The following is a 13,501-nucleotide window of genomic DNA, read 5'->3' as shown; positions in this document are numbered from 1 at the left end:
GAAAAATCCTGCCAAGTGGAGATTGGCAGGCTAAAGTGTTGTAAAGAGCTGGACACAAGAGTGTGACAACATGCATGCACACATGATAAATGAAATCATCATTTTCACTGATCTTCTCTCTAATCAAAATCTAACTTTTAAGGATTTCTCCTATCATGAGAAAATCATTATTTGTGTTCAGACACCCATTGTGTCCAATTCTCCTCTCCTCCTAGATGAGAAAGACAACATAGATGACTGCTCAGCTTTCTTGCATGGAGCCACATGAAATGTTCTAGCTAATAAACAATGGAACCACACAAAACCCATGCACAGTTCTCTAGTCCCACTTCCCCTAATAGCATCTAAGTTCACATGTTTCAGGTTATATAGCTACAGGATGATAACTAAGCCATTCTGACTTGGCAGTAGGTATAATAGCAGATGGGAAGAACCCTTTAGGGTTACTTTATTTACATTTCAATTAAAATCTCTGCAGATGAAATATCATAAAAATTATCTGGAGAGATTTCAGTTCCTATGTTTCAAACTCACTAAGATTATTTTTAGAAAAGGTCTGTTATCCTCTTCAATCACATGTATCTACTTACTTTTATGTGGAGCCAGTTCTGGGTGCTTAGTTAAGATCCTAAATGATCTTATGTGATCTTAAGTGACCTAAATGTGAGCTAACGTTAGGATTGATTGTGTGATAAACAACAACTTTTTAAATATAAGTATGTCATATGCAATATTTGTGATATGTGAGTGCATGTCTGACTCTTTGGGACTCCATGGACTGTAGCCTGCCAGGCTCCTCTGTCCATGGAATTTACTAGACAAGAGTACTGGAGTGGGTTGACATATTTGCAGCAAAAAGTTATTCATTATTTACCTGAAAGTCAAGTTTAACTAGATGCCCATGAACTATTAGAAACAAACTTACGCATTGTTTGTCTGAAGTTCACATGTAACTGGGCAACTTCTATTTTACCTGCCAACTCCACCTACATACTGCCTTAGTCAACAGTGCGTTCATTGCTATTTATACTTAACTGCTATTAAACCTGGAAGGGTAAGCACAAACTAAACAATTACTCTAAGCAATATCCTGTTTGACCTAGCTGCAAGCTATGAGCTATAAAAGATTTATTAAGGGAGGATTGGTTGTCAAATTTGTTGAGCACTTCTTATGAACTCCCCCTCTTCTTATGAACTCTTTTGACCTCACCTGTGTCCACAGTCTACAGATACAGGTTCTGCTCCAGCCACTTCTGTGGCACCAGTTCTGCGTGGGCTTCAATCACTCAGGTGGGAACAGCCTGACAATACCTTGCCTCATATTCATAGTACAGGCATCTGACCTTCCACCCTGGGGCCTTCAAATTGCTGCTGAAATGCGATACTGTGAGGCCCACTTGCTGCTACATATGGAGGAAATTTTTCATCAATGGGAGATGGGAGCTGGCAAATACAATTTTTTCTTTTCCTCCTCCAACACTGGCTGTTTGGAAAAGGAGTAGTTCATATGAACTTTCATGCAACAGTCCTGGGGGGATTAAAGAATCGGTTGCATTTGATACCAAGTGGTGCCCAGATTTTGTCTTCAGACCTGCTTTCTGGAAAGCTCTGACTAAGATATCATATTACCAATATCTGGTAATAAAACCATCTGCATGACAGAAAAATTTAAAGTTTGTAGTCAAGGGACTTGGGCTCTGGTCTAGCTTCTGCCATTTGCTAAGTGAATGACGTATGTTTTTATTTAGTCGCTAAGTCATGTCTGACTCTTTGTGACCCCATGGCCTGTAGCCCACCAGGCTCCTCTGTCCATGGGATTTCCTAGGCAAGAATACTGCAGTGGATTGCTATTTCACTCTCCAGGGGATCTTCTCGACCCAGGGATCCAACCCACATCTCTACATTAGCTGGTGGGTTCTTTACCACTGAGCCACCTGGGAAGCCCGATATAGAGATTATTTAACTTTTGCATCTTTCAGATTTTCATCTGTAAAATGAGGGTAAGAATTTGTACTTCATAGTTCTAAAGACTCAATGAGATAATACACATAAAAAGCACATTAAGAATCCACTTTGCAATGCAGGGGACATGGGTTCAATCCCTGGCTGGAGAAGATTCCACATGCCACAGAGCAACTAAATCCATTCACCACAACTACTGAGCCAGTGCCCTAGAGCCCATGCTCCACAACAAGAGAAGCACGCGGATCACAACTAGAGGGTAGCCTCCACTTGCCACAACTAGAGAAAGCCCGCAACAGCGTAGAAAACAGCACCGAAGACCCGCACAGCCATAAATAAATAAATAAATAATTCAAAGCACATTAATAGCAATCACTGATAATTTTCTCTGTCAGGCACTGTATTAAGTGATTTATATACTAACCCTATGGGTTAGGTTCTATTGTCAACTCATGTGACAAACCGAGGCACTGAAGGTTAGGTTACTTGCTTAAGATTACAAAACTAGTATGGGTGGAGCCAGAATCTGAAACTAGGGAGGCTGATTCCAGACCTATGCCCTTAACCATCACATGATACTCTTTATCTGGTGAACAAAATAGTGCCTGGCTCAATATCCATTCCCTCTCTCCTCCTTAGTTGCAGAATCCTGCATTTATTTGGGATAGCAATGTGCCCACTTCATTGACCAAAGCTCGAATATTCCTTGCAATGAGGTGTGATCATATAACTAAATTCTGACTAATATGTGTAAGTGACGATGTTATGTGGTATTTCTGGGAAATTTCCTTAAAATGGAGAGGGGCAGACCTTTCTCTTGCTCCTCCTTTCTTCTGACTGAAATGTAGGCACAAAGGTTGGAGTGCACGCAACCATTATCGGCCATAAAGTGACATCATGAGGATGAGAGAACAGTGAGATGTTGTGGAGCCAGTACATGAACCATAGGTAGACCACCTCAGATCTTCTTTTAGGCTAAGAGAATTACTCTTCAACTTATTTCAGTTGGTGCTCTTTTTATATTTGTGTGTGTCTGTGTTTTCTATTATTATCTAGGTGGCCAAATTTGATCCTCACTGATTTAAAAGTTGACAAAATTTTTGGCAGCCTGTGTATTCGTTAATATCATAAGACACAAAGTCAAACACATATTTAGTTATAGTTATTACATTTAATATTGATAAAGGGAATATCCTTAAGAACTATTGTCCTACCTAAGCACGACTTTTGCTGAAAGCCAGAAGTCAGGAAAAAATGTAAGCTACTTATTTCAAGAATCAAAATTAGTTGATATTACAGAACAGCTGCTGTCACATAAAACTAAAATTCCATTTTTTCAATCAAGACTCATTTCTCCCCAGAGTAATATGCTGCTTACTTCATGTAAATATATTCCTCTTTCCATCAAGACATGGCTAAAGAAAGAATGTATTTATTTACCAAAGTGAAGTATCAAGCCAAATCTATACCCATGATTACTTTCAAGGCCAATAGCCAGGAAGACCATGTTGATAAAGACCTGAAAATTAGCACATTAATCAAGCAATCAGTATTTATTCCTGACTATTAGGCAATCTGGCAAAGCATTGGAAGTTAATTTTATGATCACCTCTCATAATTGTTGTATCAGAGAAAACATGTGTTTATATTTTTTTAAACAAACTTGCTATTTATAATGATCCCCACTTATTTTTGTTGTTGTTAAGTTGCTCAATCCTGTCCCCATATGACCCCATGGCGGGGGTGGGGGGGGAGGGGGGGGCAGGGGTCATCAGTTGTTCAGTCAACTCAGTCATGTTCTGACTCTTTGTGACCCCATGGACTGCAGCACACCAGGCTTCCCTGTTCTTCACCATTTGCTCAAACTCCCGTCCATTGAGTCGGTGATGCCATCCAACCATCTCATCCTCTGTTGTCCCCTTCTCCTCCTGCCTTCAATTTTTCCCCAGCATCAGGGTCTTTTTCAATAAGTTGGCTCTTCACATCAGGTGGCCAAAGTACTGGAACTTCAGTTTCAGTATCAGTTCTTCCAGGGAATATTCAGGGTTGATTTCCTTTAGGATGGACTGGTTGGATCTCCTTGCAGTCCAAGGGATTCTCAAGAGTCTTCTCCAAGACCACAATTCAAAAGCATCAACTCTTCAGCACTCAGCCTTCTATATGTTCCAACTCTCACATCTGTACATGACTACCATAAAAACCATAGCTTTAACTCTATGGACCTTTGTTAGTAAATTTATGTCTATGCTTTTTAATTCTCTGCCTAGGATTTTCATAGCTTTTCTTCCAAGGAGCAAGTGTCCATCCTCACTTATAATATCAATGAAATTATATTTCAGCCTTATAAAAAATGCTTATGTTGTCAAAGACAAAATAAAAACGATGTGACTCATGGTTAATGAGAATTTTTTAAAAAACAATCAAATAGAATTTATGAATGTGAATGCCTAATCTATTTATTTGTACCTTTTTCATTTTGTTATGGTAAATACAAAAATATATGTCCAACTTTTAAAATGAGAGAAATGAAAATCAACAGGCATTTGAACTAAATGAACTGCTACAGCTGGGAAATAAATCTAATTTGGAGACTTTTAGCAGCTTTGACAAAAATAGAAACATATTGGGCTATATTATACCTTTCTCTAAAAATATTAAGTAAAAAAAATTATAAAATAAAATAATGTTTAGACTAAATTCAAAGATGAGTCGCTGTATGGCTCTTAGATAATGGGAATGCAATATCTCCAACTACAATTTTATGAAATTATGCAAGTGTTCAAAAGAACCTTCATGTAGATTCTAAATAAAGTCTTGAAGGTATAAAATTAAATTGTAACTCAGTGAAGGCATTTTATTGGAAATATAGTGTGAAATTGTATAAGAAATTTATTTTTTGAACTACTAGAATTAGAACTACTAATTCTGTAGTTCTACCAAGGCAGAAGTTTATGCATGCTTACAAGTGTAACATCTTGTCAAGGAACTTCACCATTTCTGGGTAATTAATTTCTTTTGCATCCCTTTCTTCTCTTTTTCTCCCATTCAAGAAAGAACATCTGATGCAAATTCTGGGGACATTGCCATGGGTATAATCTTAATATTGTTTTAATTTAGAAAGGAAGGTAAATAATCTGCAAAATTCAGCTATCTAATATGATTACTTTGCCAACAAAGGTCTGTCTAGTCAAGGCTGTGGTTTTTCCAGTGGTCGTGTATGGATGTGAGAGTTGGACTGTGAAGAAGGCTGAGCGCTGAAGAATTGATGCTTTTGAACTGTGGTGTTGGAGAAGACTCTTGAGAGTCCCTTGGACTGCAAGGAGATCCAACCAGTCCATCCCAAAGGATATCAGTCCTGGGTGTTTATTGGAAGGACTGATGCTGAAGCTGAAACTCCAATACTTTGGCCACCTCATGTGAAGAGTTGACTCATTGGAAAAGACCCTGATGCTGGGAGGGATTGGGAGCAGGAGGAGAAGTGGATGACAGAGGATGAGATGGCTGGATGGCATCACCAACTCAATGGAAATGAGTTTGGGTAAACTCCGAGAGTTGGTGATGGACAGGGAGGCCTGGCATACTGCGATTCATGGAGTCGCAAAGAGTTGGACACGACTAAGTGACTGAACTGAACTGAACTGAACTGTACCAGTACTGACATTAGATTAGTTCCAACATGAGCTCTCTTCCAAAATGGTCCTTTTCCTTGCTTCTATCCCCATGATCCCTCTCAACTTAAATATTGGATTGTTTAGAGTCTATGTTTAATTTTTAAGAGATGAACACTGTGAAATTAATTATTTACTATTAATGAGGTTCAAAATATTATTGATAGTTTAATTTCTTAGTACAACCTTTTCTCATTAAAAGAAATAGAAACTATGACCTTTAAGAAACTACATACCTTGACTGTGTTCTTGTCTTAAGCTTAATCTGATCTGCTAGTTACAGTTGAGTTGATAACAGAAGCTTTTCAGAATCCTCTACTTGGATTTTGTAGGAGTTAAGATAGAAAGAGTAGTCCAGCAACACTCGCTTCTCCCCAGAAGTAGGAGGAGAGGAGAGAGTAACTCAGGAAAAACTACAATTTCCCTATGTAGTATCACAAATAAAGAAAAATCCTAAATCTATGACTTCATCACAATTTCCTCCTTTTGATATTTTCCCAGTGGTATCAAATATGAAACAGCCTGAACTCGTATTAGATTTGGGAGGCTCAGCACAGAGTAAGTAGAAAGGGAAATGACAGAAATATGATTCCTATTATTACATATAGAGGAGTATAAAATTGTCTATAATTTTGTACTTAAACATTAAATTTCACCTGTTTATAGTATGTTTAATTAAATTCCTTAAAAATAAGGTCCTAGAATGTCTTCCAATGTATATAATTCTGAGAGTTTTCTGAAGAGCATGCAAGGAATTATAGATACATTGGCCAAGAAACTGCTTTAGTTCAACAGAATTTAGGCAACCTGGAAGAAGAACCAGGTAGCATCTTTGGAGTGTCCCTTTCAAGTATCAGATGTCTCAAGAGAAACCGTGGAAAATGTCAAAGGGTATTTTCTGACACTGGAAAGTATGAGACACTATTTTTGACTGCAGGGCAGTTTAGCCAGGCACTTAAGAAAGCTGGAATGAGGGAATAAGAGTTGTCTTTCAGAGATGGCCAGAGAGAAAGTCATTCCTCTTCAGTGTTGGCAAGAGCTATGAAGGTTCCTGGCAGTTAGGCTAATATTTTTCCAAAAGAAAACCATTGAATCTATCCATGCATATAGACAGATATTTGGTTGACACTGCACAGTTCTATGCCAACATGGAAAATACAATTTTGATGTTAAAAAAAATATTAAAAATAGGTGTTAACAGTTAATTGCCTTGATCATGAAAAAACTTTATTAAGTCTTTTAAAAAATATCAAATCTTCCATAATATTTTTCCTTGATAAGTCAGCCAGGATAGATTAGAAGAAAAATAAGCCAACAATTAACATGATAAAAACAAACTACCACCTAGTGTTCAGCTTAGAACCAGACCAAAGGAACTCAAGGGTTATTGATGGAAAGGAAGAACAAATGAATGAGTAAACAATCTATTTGATGGAGCTGTTTTATATTTCAATTAATTGAGGAAGGTTTTCCATCAATTAAGAAATTATACTTTTGATATTTTTAGGCATATTGCTCTTTCTGGAAATTATTAATATTAGTAAGTTCATTTGCTTGTATTTAAAAAAAAATATAAAGCCAATTCCTGAGCAGAAATTGTGTTCCTTTTTGCTTTATCTGGAAGGCATAGATCCTATTCTTTTGTGTAATGGTAACATGTTATTTGAATATACATAGGAAAGAAGAGAAAAAAGACTTGGTATACAGCCCTATTTTCTACAGTTTATGGCTGGAGTTCAATTAACACTAGACTTTGACAGAGGTGCCATGATACAGACATGGAAGAAGCATTAACGGTCAGTTCAGTTCGGTTCAGTCACTCAGTCGTGTCTGACTCTTTGCCACCCCATGAACCACAGCACGCCAGGCCTCCCTGTCCATCACCAACTCCCGGAGTCCACCCAAACCCATGTCCACAGAGTCAGTGGTGCCATCCAACCATCTCATCCTCTGTCATCCCCTTCTCCTCCTGCCCTGAATCTTTCCCAGCATCAGGGTCTTTTCAAATGAGTCAGCTCTTCACATCAGGTGGCCAAAATATTGGAGTTTCAGCTTCAACATCAGTCCTTCCAGTGAACACCCAGGACTGATCATCTTTAGGATGGATTGGTTGGATCTCCTTGCAGTCCAAGGGACTCTCAAGAGTCTTCGCCAACACCACAGTTCAAAAGCATCAGTGGTCAGTGACCTGGAAACATGATGTGGCTTGGTCCTCTGTTTATGGAGTGAGATAAATAAGAGAACTGATCTGCCCTATAAAAGGACTTCCATTACCCCTACCTATTTTTTTTTTTAATGAAGTAAAAGAGAACAGATCAAGATCAGTGGTGGATCTGATGCCATAACTTCTTTGTTCCTCAAGGTACTAGACTGAAAAACTTGACCTCACAATTTGAAAAGACATATGTGATTCTGAGAGCTGTCCAACAGACAAGTGGTCTATAATTTGACAGATAAATTGTTCCCCTTTGCCATCAAAGGAAACAGTAAACCCACAATTATATAAAGAACCTCCATCCAAAGCTCTGTGTTTAAGATGAGTCCATCTTCTTGATTTCAGGAAATGGAGGCTCAGAACCTTGGCTAACCTCACTGACAAGGGCCTGGTTACATCAGCACCTGTTCTTCAGGCTTCATGAGTTTCATGGATTAGCATGAAATTTCCCTTTTACCACTTCTCTGTAATGGTCCCTTCTATAGAGAGACACTCTCAGATTTTGCCTGATGTTCTGGCCCAATCATTTTAATTTTATTGTTACTTATTTTTGACTGTGCTGGATCTTCATTGCTGCACATGGGCTTTCTCTAGTTGTGGTGAGCAAGGGGCTACTCTTTGCTGCAGAGTATGAGCTTCTCATTGCTATGGCTTCTCTTGTTGGCCCAATTATTAACAGAACTTGTTTCCACTCTCAATGGCCCCAGTTAGGACAGTAAATTATATGGCTATCTCATGTCTTATTGACCTACTGTAGAAGTCAGTCTCTCAAGGGTTTTCCATGAATACTGAAATCTGCCTCTATCCTAGACATCCTAGATTTGAAGACATCTTGGGTACTACACGGAGAAGGCAATGGCACCCCACTCCAGTACTTTTGCCTGGAAAATCCCATGTTGATGGAGGAGCCTGGAAGGCTGCAGTCCATGGGGTTGCTGAAGATCGAACATGACTGAGCAACTTCACTTTCACTTTTCACTTTCATGCATTGGAGAAAGAAATGGCAACCCACTCCAGTGTTCTTGCCTGGAGAATCCCAGGACGGGGGAGCCTGGTGGGCTTCTGTCTGTCGGGTCACACAGAGTCGGACACGACTGAAGTGACTTAGCAATAGCAGTAGCAGTGGGTACTACAGGTAATTAACTAAAAAGGGAGACCTGGGACAGGATATATCATCTTTGTGTGACTATGACTGGGTAAATTGCATTTCCTGGCCTCAATTTCCTCATGTAAAATCAGAGTGTTAAAGTAAAGCCACTTTCCCTGGTGGCTCAGATGGTAAATAATCTGCCTGCAATGCCAGAGACCCAGGTTTGATCTGTGGGTCAGGAAGATCCCCTGGAGAAGGGAATGGAAACCCACTCCAGTATTCTTGCCTGGAGAATCTCCATGGACAGAGGAGGCTGGTGGCCTACAGTCCATGGGGTCAAGAAGACTCAAACACAACTGAGCAACTTTCACTTCAAAGTAAATGAAAATTTTAGCAATAAATGTCACCTTGTCTAAAAACCAATAGAGTTTTGGTCCTCTACTCTTTTCTCCAGTTCACTCCTAGGGCCTGGGCACACCAGAAGGTCAAGTGTGACAATTGACTCAAAGTCAGTACTACAGTCTAATAACCTCAACCATTATGAAGTTGCTGTAGATTCTTTATCACCATTCTAATATTCAAACAAAAAGATTCTGAGGTCCATTCAGACATTCAAAGACATTCAGACCAGCTTGAGGTGGGCAGAGCTTCTAGGTTGCTATGTACAGAAAACTCTGGTCTTCTGCTTTATTGACTATGTCAAAGCCTTTGACTGTGTGGATCACAATAAACTGTGGAAAATTATTCAAGAGATGGGAATACCAGACCACCTGACCTGCCTCCTGAGAAATCTGTATGCAGGTCAAGAAGCAATAGTTAGAACTGGACATGGAACAACAGACTGGTTCCAAATTGGGAAAGGAGTACATCAAGGCTATACATTGTCACCCTGCTTATTTAACTTATATGCAGAGTACATCACGAGACATGCCGGGCTGGATGAAGCACAAGCTGGAATCAAGATTGCTGGGAAAAGTATCAATAACCTCAGATTTTCAGATGACACCACCCTTATGGCAGAAAGTGAAGAAGAACTAAAGAGCCTCTTGATGAGAATGAAAGAGAAGAGTGAAAAAGTTGGCTTAAAACTCAACATCCAGAAAACTAAGATCATGGCATCTGGTCTCATCACTTCATGACAAATAGTTGGGGTAACAGTGGAAACAGTGACAGACTTTATGCTTTTTGTCTCCAAATCACTGCAGATGGTGATTGCAGCCATGAAATTAAAAGCTGCTTGCTCCTTGGAAGAAAAGTTATGGCCAAGCTAGACAGCATATTGAAAAGCAGAGACATTACTTTGCCAGCAAAGGTCCATATAATCAAAGCTATGGTTTTTTCCAGTGGTCAAGTATGGATGTAAGAGTTGGACTATAAAGAAAGCTGAGCGCCGAAGAATTGATGCTTTTGAACTGGGGTATTGGAGAAGACTCTTGAGAGTCCCTTGGACTGCAAGGAGATCTAACCAGTCCATCCTAAAGGAAATCAGTCCTGAATATTCATTGGAAGGACTGATGCTGAAGCTGAAACTCCAATACTTTGGCTACCTGATGCAAAGAACTGAGTCATTTGAAAAGATCCTGATGTTGGTAAAGATTGAAGGCAGGAGGAGAAGGTAACAACAGTGGATGAAATGGTTGGATGGCATCACTGACTCATTGGACATGAGTGTGAGTGAATTCCAGCAGTTGGTAATGGACAGGCCTGGCATGCTGCAGTCCATGAGGTCACAAAGAGTCAGACACAACTGAGTAACTCTGAACTGAACCTATTCCATTTTGTCCCTAAAGTATCATACCTGAGAATAACAATGTTCTCTTCAACTTCCTGGAAGACCTGACTCTCATTTCTGAGAAATACAGGTACATAGACATATGTCACCATTATTGATTCTACAAAATTAGGGAGGTTCATGTCTCAACCAACCCAACTTCCATCTTTTGCAAGCATTCATTTTACACTCTACCTCCTCCAAAAGGATTTGCATTTGCTTCATCTCCTCATCGATAACTACAATCTTGTTAGTTTATTTATTAATTTTCTTTATGATCCAATAATCTCTACGTAATTACTAAGGGCAATTGCCAGGTCAGAGATGCAAAATGAAGTCAGGATCTTGGCAAAACAATATCATGCACAAGATAAAGTTTTGGGATGGGGTGTGAAGGAAGAATCAAGAGAAAATGGAGGATGCTCTATAGAGAAAATGGAACAGATGATAGAGACAAGAAACTACAATAGTCAAGAAATAGAGTCTTTGTAGTTCTCAAAGGGAATGACTTGACCTTATCATATGACCTTTGTTTTTCAGTTTCCCTGTACCATTTCAATCAGCCCTCTTTTCATTCAACGTCTGAGTTTCTATTCTTTGAAACCAAATAGTCCCTCGAGACCACAAAAATCCCTGTTCAACAGACCTTCTAGTATAACTCCAGTCTAGGTGAGTGTATCAGTGACTCCCAACAGCAAACAGATGGAACGCTCAACTTGGAAACTTACCAAGGTGTGGGGTATCAGTAGAGCCACACGGGACAGTACAGAAACCCAAGGTTGGTAATTGCACAGCATTTACCACACTGTATCTGAAAGCACAAAGGACGGGAATGGTGGTGCTGTGCTCAGTCTCTCGGTTGTGTCCAACTCTTTGCAACTCCATGGACTGTAGCCCACTAGGCTCCTCTGTTTATGGGGATTCTCCAGGCAAGAATACTGGAGTGGGTTGCCATCCCTTTCTCCAGGGGATCTTCCTGACCCAGGAATTGAACCAGGGTCTCCTGCATTGCAGGCAGATTGTTTACTGGCTGAGCCACCAGGAAAGCCCAAAGGAATGATTACTGGAACTCAAAAGGAGAGAGTCCAAAGCAGAGAAACACCTTGAGTGTTTCAAGGTGTGCACCTTGAGGGCTAGCACAGCTAGCCCGAGGCAACCTCTCAGAAAGGGACTCGGGAAAAAGTATCCTGACCTCACTTCTCTGCTTCCAACACTCTACTGGTGTTCCCCATTGGCCAAGCTCCACCTGAAGCCAGAGAGCAAGGAAATCTATCAGTGTTGTCCATAAAGCTCACTGTCCCGGGGTAGAGATGTCTGCTTCATTGATGTCTATGTTGATCTGAATAAATTTCTGAATGCAATTTCCTGAGAAGTAGTTAAACCTCCCATACTCACAGTTCTGGGTGAGAAAGCACCGTCTGTCTGGAAGGTGGGGTGCAAGTCCCGCCTAGTCAAAACGCATGTACGCCAGACCTCCGAGAGCATCCTTCCAGCCCAGAAAGGCCAGGGGCCGCGCCTCACCCATCTGCAGTCTGCCTCTGGTGTGTATATGTCTGCCTGGAAGGAGAAGCCTGCCTGAAAAAGGGAGCCGTGGGCAGAATGAGAAGTGGCAGCTGAGTGTGAAATCCTGCTACTGGCCATTGGCAACTGAAAACAAGGCCGAAAATAGCTCAGGCAGAATCCCGGCTTCAGGACAGGGAGAGAAACTGCTTTTATCAAGAGATGTCCTTTAAAGCCATTTAGAGAAAGTGTGGAAATGGTATTGTTGTGTTATTTTTATTCCAAACATCCATTCCCAAAGGAAACCTGAGCCACAATGCCTTTCTGGATCTCCGGGGAAAATGGGACTCTTCTATTGGTATGGAAAAAGCTACGTAGAAGGACTCAGCAGATGACAATTTACAAGAACCAGGGTCCAGGACAAAGCTGCATGTGAAACATGAAGAGAAAATGCTGTCTCATTCTCAAAACTCCTTAATGTTTCTTCTCGTGGAGTATAAAACTATCTCTTTCAATTTTATCACCCAGTCTTCCTAAAGTAGATCATGTTTTCAGTTCTTGAATTCCGAAATCCAATGTGACTGCCTAAGGAATAACTGTATTTTCTTCACTATCTTCACTAGCAGCCTCTCACAGCTGCTCCCTGAAAATCTTGAAAAATTCTATTAAATATTGATATTTGTGCTATTTTCATCACGCAGTATCACAAGCCTCAGCGTGATCACTGATTCCAGAGTGTACATTCTAAATCAATATAATTTGATAGACTGGTATTGAGTTTCTTCTGTGTGTTATTAGACACTCAGAATACTAAGATGAGTTTTAAATGACCTGACCTTCAAGGAAATGGTCTCATAAACATAGGGTTATAGTGTAATATAGTAAGTAAACTTATTTTATAAAAAGTGAGGTCATTGTATAAGAGAAGGCATGATCAAACCTTACACAGGCAAACAGGCTTCCTGGAGTAAATGTATGAATCTATCTTTAAAAGATGAATAGGAGTTAGGAGGTAGGTAAGTATGGAAGCCTCCTTGGAAGGAAAGTTATGACCAACCCAGATAGCATATTCAAAAGCAGAGACATTACTTTGCCAACAAAGGTTCGTCTAGTCAAGGCTATGGTTTTTCCTGTGGTCATGTATGGATGTGAGAGTTGGACTGTGAAGAAGGCTGAGCACCGAAGAATTGATGCTTTTGAACTGTGGTGTTGGAGAAGACTCTTGAGAGTCCCTTGGACTGCAAGGAGATCCAACCAGTCCATTCTGAAGGAGATCAGCCCTGGGATTTCTTTGG

At 40.1% G+C, this 13,501-nt stretch overlaps 1 long non-coding RNA gene across 1 annotated transcript in view; it reads right to left on the bottom strand.

The window, feature by feature from the left end:
- Positions 1-12,423, bottom strand: part of LOC102392508 — a 56,851-nt gene extending 44,428 nt beyond the window's left edge. Inside the window, exon 1 of the long non-coding RNA XR_327206.4 lies at positions 12,102-12,423. This is a non-coding gene — a long non-coding RNA (uncharacterized LOC102392508). The remainder of the gene's footprint in view (positions 1-12,101) is intronic.
- Positions 12,424-13,501: the final 1,078 nt, after the last annotated feature.

This window comes from Bubalus bubalis, chromosome 11 (genome assembly GCF_019923935.1).
Source record: "Bubalus bubalis isolate 160015118507 breed Murrah chromosome 11, NDDB_SH_1, whole genome shotgun sequence".
Taxonomy (NCBI): domain Eukaryota; kingdom Metazoa; phylum Chordata; class Mammalia; order Artiodactyla; family Bovidae; genus Bubalus; species Bubalus bubalis.
The sequence above is the reverse complement of the archived record's forward strand: the minus strand, read 5'-3'. Positions and strand labels throughout refer to the sequence as shown.